Here is a 7,141-nt window from a genome sequence, read left to right as displayed (position 1 = left end):
GATACAAAACCTTTTCTTGACATTTTGGACAGTGCCCCCACCACCCACTTCATAATAAATATATAGTAGTAAATGTATAGTAAACATTTCAAGTTAATGACCTTAAATTTAATGACAACATACATTCCCCCCAAATATTCAGAATTGACAAACATGACAAAAACAGCACTGAGAGGACGCTGTATGGTTAATAAACTGGCTGTAAGAACCAATAATACATATTACAGCATTACAGTCAAGAGATTAATATTGTGGAAATTATAACACAGAACCAATGAAAATCTGTTTCTCGCTGAAAAAATATAAAAACAAACCAAAAAATATGTGAATATGAGCGTGTAAATAAGTCACCTGGCTTTTTTGTTTTGTTGAGTTTTCATTCTGGTCCTCTGGATAGCACTGTTTTCTATTTTTATTGTCATATGTACATATCTATAGCCATGTGAATGTAGATAAATAGATCTATCTATGCATGTATCTATCTACAGTGGACAGCCACTCAAGTGCATTAATACAGTTCACTAAACCGATCTGTTTGTGCCGATTGGAGTTCATTGGAGTTCATTGGAACTACTGCATGTACAGCAATTCCAGTGTAAATGTCTATTCAAAGTATTTTTCATTAGAACTGCTTTACGTACAGCACATTTCAAAAGGTCTGTGCTCCAGTTTTAATGAGTGAAATTCTATCAAATGTCAAGACTAATGTTAATATTGTGCATGGTCCTATTTCAAGCACATAAGTACTTTAAAAAATAAATAAGCACATTATTTAGAGCTGATTAGCAGACATATGTGTCTATGGACTGGACTCCTATATTAGCATTAGCTGATAACTTAGCACTCCAACCAGCGGTTGGCACTGGAGTCCAGAAGACTAAATTTGAGGCTTCAAAATGTCCAGCACCAAGAGGTGATGTCATGATGGCTGCATCCATCTTTTTCTAACTGATTATGTTTTCATCTCCATTTTTTTTATTGCTGAAATCTGTTGGTGCACCTTTGTATGATTTTCAGTTGTACAGCATCTTATTCTGCCCTCAGTGCGATATAAACAGGGCTGTCAATGTTAATGCAGATTAATCTGTCATCGCGATTAACACTATTAAAATTTTTAATGCAACTAACCCATCTGGAGCGCAGAATGACTCTAAATCCCTGAAATGTCTCTGTCAATACATTTCGGGCAGTTTGTCCAAAGTTTGTCCACTCTGTGCTCCAGATGGATTAAATGTGTTAAAAAAAAATTAATTGCGTTAATCATGATGATGCGTTAATGTTGACAGCCCTAATATAAACCATTTATGTTTTCTTTTATAGCCCAACTCTCTTTAAAAATAGAAAATAAAATCCCTTGAACAGAAAGTTGGTGGGACTTCAGCACTTACAGCCAGAGCTGCATCACTGTGTTGACCATATTACCATATTAGGAACATCCCCTGTCAGTGATGTCATACAGAACCAAAAATGAAAAAAAAACCCACAACAAATTAGAGCAGTCTAAAACCCGAGTTTATGGCTCACAGAGATTTCTTCTATATCTATTTCTAATTAAAACACTGACTGCATTTAATATGAGGATCCATCATTGTAATAGCATAAGTGACAGAAAAAATACGTAAATCACAATACTGTACCTTTAATTCAAGCCACAAAGCCACTATGTGTCTGTACCAAGAACCTCCTTATTTACTCTTCCTAAGTAGTTCCACTGCTGTATTATATGGGCAATAATATCAAACAAAAACCGCGATAAGATGTGTATCTTTATTTGTATTAGTGGACTGAGACTGGAACAGCAGACTAGGTGCTGACAGAGCTGTCATTTAAACAAGGGCACTGTGTGTTGAATTATTTACTTCTGTTTCACTGATCTGTTGTTTGATCACAGAATGAGGTACTTTTTGTTCATAATCAAATTAAATACGAGCCCCATCAAGCAGATGGGGCATCAGTCGGTGGCACGCTTTATGGAAAACCCCATTGAGTAAAATTAATGCTCTTTACGAAACTTCCACCTAACTTCCACTGAAATGTGAGAAGGCTGAGGGAGAGAACATGTGCATGAATACATTTATTCAACTGTACTATTCACTAAGCTAAGTTTACAATGCAAACAACACCTCATGCTTGTGTTACAAATTTCACATTTGAACTGAGTGGTGTAATTCTTATTTCATTAGTTTGTGTGTGTTGCTGTTGGGGTTTGTTTGAGGTTATAAACAATAAGTGCTCAAAATAATTGAAACACTTTAACTGTAGTGCTAGTGATAGTTAGTTTGGATGCGAGTTGGCCAGTTTGGCTGTGATGTCTGTCTTCTCTTGAATATAATTAAAGTAAATGGCACTTCAGTATGGTGCTGAAAATACTTCAGTTCCTTTCTGCTGCTGAAATCTGCCAAGCAGCTCATAGACTGTATAAAAAAAGATGGATGCAGCCACCATGATGTCATCAATTGACTCATTGTTGCCATCTTAGAATTTTCAAAACAAGATGTCGTGAGTGTGATGTAGATATGGCTGAGGGACACTGCATCTTCTTAAGGTACTGACTTGTCAGTCACAAGGTAGCATACTCTGCTTTGTCCTTCTGCACCATAACATAATGCCAAAACGAATGTCATGCTTTATTCAGTAAGACTTGGAACAAAACTTAGATCTAGTGATCAAGCTCATAAGCCCATTAGGAAAGTGTTTACTGAGGTTACACAGTAAAAGAAGCAGAGGGCTGTCTTCACATAGACGTCTATACAATCAGACTTCCTTGGGCAAACAGAGAGGTAAACCTCTAACATAAAGTAAGAATCCTGGTTATTGCCTTCTATCCTAAGATGCAGAAGCTATGCTAATCATTTAAATACAATCTATATGTATGGTTCTATATGCAAAATTTCTACCTTCACCAAGGAAAACAACTTTATAGCTAGCTATACATTATTTCTATATATTTTCAAACTGTTACTAGTGTTGGGGTCATTACACAATAAAACACGAAGCGTTATAAATCACTCTTACTTATCTTCAAAGTACTACGTTACCTAATTACTTAATAAATATATTATCAATTTAGGGTTTTTTTTAATGGAATTTTTTTTTTAAGCCAAATAAGTCCCAGTGGAAAAATGTCACTCTCTGATGGCTTCGTTAATACCAGGTCTCTGTCGTCACTTTCTTCTGCTGGATTATATAACTGCAGCATCTGTGTGTAGCAGTGTACAGAAGGCAATTAGTCGGTAGTACAGTAGTGTTTTCTGTCTGTAAACACTGTTGCACCAGCTGAATTAATTCCATTTCAGGGTTTCTTCTCTCCCTCTCCAAACACTGGTTTTCTTTAAAGTTTGTTTTTACCACGGTGTGGCGGGGCGGGGTGTGGCCTGCGGTGCCGTGCAGAGGAGGCGGACACACCTGCACGGCATCGCAGGCCACGCCCCGCCACACATGGGTTGCCCAAGATTTCCCCGCTGTAGAAGGAGCTCCAGACTCTGGTGTATCAGCTTGTGTACTGGAAACAATCCTTTAAAAACTTACAAACAGAAAACTGGGATGGCACTGGTAAAGGAAGCGTCTGCTGGCAAAACATCTGTCCTATCTTCATCATAGTTGTCATCCACAGCGGGCTCCTGTGTCCTCACCTCCCCCGAGCTCTCCATCAGCAATAAGTGCAAAGCTACGTCTCCGTTACGTCTCTGCTACCACATTGACGGGGGACACATCCAACATAGTATCAATGCAATTACATACCTCCCACTAGTCTGATGGAGCAGCAGAGAATGTGAGCCGAAAGACAGCCCGGAGATATTTGAGGGCATGGCGGCATTAGCCAAAGGCAAAGCAAGACTTCATCTGACTCGCCTCACATCGGACGTAGGTTGAAAATGTGGCTGAAAACTAAATAAACATGTGGCGGGTTTTTTTTTGGTTGTTTTTTTTTTTTTTTTAAGGGGATTCAGTTATTTAGTGAATATTTGGCTGTGTTCACTTCTTAGCTACAACTGTCCTTGTGCATAATTTAAGAGCTCTCAATTCACAGCTTTCTCGAGCTATTTTTTGAAACTTGAGTGTCTTCTGAAAAACCTTCCTTTGCTGAGCAGCACTTTTTGTAATTTACATAATTTTTTCATAATAGCTCTGTAACAAAATGCAAAATTATCATCAATGTATTCGGCAGCTGTTTGTTTTCTCTACCCCCCACCCACCTCTTTTCTATCAAGGTCATATTTTCTGCTGCAATGTAGAAAACTCATATTATACGGTTGATGAATTCGTGGCTTTGTTTGGACCTAAAGGCATATCTATTTTGTAGCAGGATATACCTTTTAGTAGTTCTGATGTCACTGTTAGTCATCCTCAGAGAAGGCCCACAGTACCCAAGAAGCCAAGAGTAAAAAAAAAAAAACGCCGCATGACGAGATTCCAAAGACAGAGTGGCTTTTGCTTATCTGCAACGAGAATCTCTCCACAAATAATGAAGATCCTCTTGCATCTGTGTGTGTTTTTGCTTTGGCCCAAGGAGCTGGCCCACCCACAGTCCTCTGCTGCACAAATTGTGTGCTGCAGTCTGAGATGTCTCACATGCTCTGCATCAGGAAAAGGAGGAGGGAAAAAAAGTCTTGCCAGGCCCAGACTGGGTAAATTTAGTCTTGCTCCTTGCCATTTCTCCTGTCAAAAAGGAGACCCATCAGAAACAGGCCTTCCAACCCAAAACTTCAGAATCCCATCGACTCTTTTTCGTAGTTCACCTCAAGCTTTCAATCGTGAAAAACTGGTCATGTAAGCGAAAGTCTGCAGGCGAGAGCTGTGTGGGATTAGGGTCAGTAAACATCGCATGCTGTTGGAGCTCAAAACATCCATTTTAAAAGTTTCAGAAAATACAAATGGGACTTTTTTATGTTCGAGAGTCTTGTGCACTCTCCTTTGATTAAAACAGATACTTTTTCCCAAGAAAATTTGTACAGAAATAATCATATTCCAGCCTCTCTGACAGTATTACCTATTGTGCATTATCTTGATCCACACTTCCACTTCTTAAATATCCTGGTGATATTTACACTCAGTAAAATAATCTTCAGGTTTGGCCTACACCCTGTAGTCAAACAGAAGTTTGTAGTTTTTCTTCTATGCTTGAAGTATAAGTTCTGTGTGATTAAACAATGTGATGACTGACTTGCACATGGTTACGAAAGGTTTGTAGTTCACAGAAGATCCACTGGAAATAGCTTTGCTAGCTGCATGTAATGCAAAGCAGAAGATAAGTTAGTCTTTATCTAGCTTGCATAGTGTTGTCATTACTGCCAATCTTCACTGGCAACAGGAAGTCAATATTGAAAACACTTGCAGCGAGTTAGCTAAGCCTGCTCTGTTCCTTCAACAGGTCTTGCGACTGCTCTCCTCGTGGAGAGAACAGAGGCTAAATATAATTTATTGTGGATGCATAAGCAATCCTATTTTCATTACACAGCCTGAACTGTTACCTAGGCCCTAAGGTGACAGTTGCATATTTAATCAGTGAGGCAACTGAGTGCCCCAGAGTGCCCCTCTGACTAACCAGAAGAGTACTTGCAGAGCCGCTAGTCCGACGAAAGTGTCCTTGTTATCAGCCTGATTGCTACTTTGTCAGAACTACTCGACCGGAATCTTCCCAAAGCCAAGAGTCCTTTTGATAATCTCAAATGCTATTATGGTCTTGTCCTGATGTTAAAGATCCTGTACTGTGATTCCCGGTGGGGGGTGCTATAGAAATGAGGTGCCTCAGTCCAGACAAGAAGTCATCCTTTATACTTTGGACATTGCTGGTTGTCTCTTATCACTCAGCTGTTGTTCGCTTGAAGCATTAGAGCATGGAGTGCCCAATGAACCCACAAACACATTGAGAGTTTTGCTCTTATCCCCTTAAAAAGTATCCTTTCATGTTCATGGTCCTCTAACCAAAGCAAGACATGTACTTTTCCATTAGTGGTTAGACTTGTTGGATGATGGAAACTTATTGTAGAGACAGAAAGGAAGATAAATCAAGAATCAATGTGACTTCGTTTGGACATAAACAACTGGAGTGATATTTACATGAATTACATAATAAACAGGTCATCAATCAAAATGAAAACAGAATGGAGTTGAGGCCAAGTTGTGAAACTTGGTTTATATTTACACAGGCTGGCGTTTAAGCTGTCTGATGACAGGCCCTTTCATCACCTGAGTGCCCGTTCAGCTACTTTTGCCTTATGTTAGCATAATGACTTAGCAGTGTCACGAAAACTAATACTGCCGAGTTCCAAACCCTGCCTTTTTGAAAAACAAGTACGATGTTGTGCCGTGTAGAGGAGAGCATGCTAATGTGTCTCAGGTCCAGGCTTGTAGGATGCTTGATTGCTATACTCTGGCAGTCCAACCTGTCTTTGTGGTGTTATGCAATGGCGGACTAGAATGTTGTGAATGAAAGCTAAAAATAAAAAAGTCAGTTTTGCCCTGCAGCATCTCAATAGTTCAAGGGTTTGTGTTGGCTAACATTTAATTGAGTTGCATAGAGTCATTAAAGGTATGTTAACACTGATGGTGAATCAGCTTTATTGACACGATAAGGCAAAAAAAGAAATAAACTTTTGTTTCAGACAAGATTAGTCCATATCATACAAAAGAAGAAAAACATCAAAAAGCAAAACTATCACAGAATATACAGATACTTGTTCCAATGTTTATGAAAGCTTGATGCATACTTTGTGTATACCATAACACTGTAACTGTCAAAACTCTTGCAATTGAAATTTTCGACTCATTCGAATGGCACATAAATTTGCATTAGCATAAAAAGTTGGAAAATTACTCGTCACAAACATTTGACTTGCAGGTGTCCATCTTGGAATTCTAAATGCATCATGAAAAGCCACCTGCAGTTTTTTTTAAATTATGGCTTTACTGTAATTGCACCACAAATGATGCGTGTAAAAAGAGGTACAATAGGCTTGAAAAATGTGCACATGTAAAATTTATGTGCCAAGATATTAGCTTGCATGTACAGCTTATAGCACTTTTGTTTCACATCATCATCATCGTCACAAAGATCACTAATTAAGATATGACCCAAGTAGTTTACTATGCTCACCACATCCGATACTTGCTACGTTCCACAGCATGTATTTTTGAAAAA

This window comes from Haplochromis burtoni, unplaced genomic scaffold (assembly GCF_018398535.1).
Source record: "Haplochromis burtoni strain Fernald_Lab_line unplaced genomic scaffold, NCSU_Asbu1 Contig_397, whole genome shotgun sequence".
Classification (NCBI taxonomy): Eukaryota; Metazoa; Chordata; class Actinopteri; order Cichliformes; family Cichlidae; genus Haplochromis; species Haplochromis burtoni.
Note: the sequence above shows the minus strand (reverse complement) of the source record.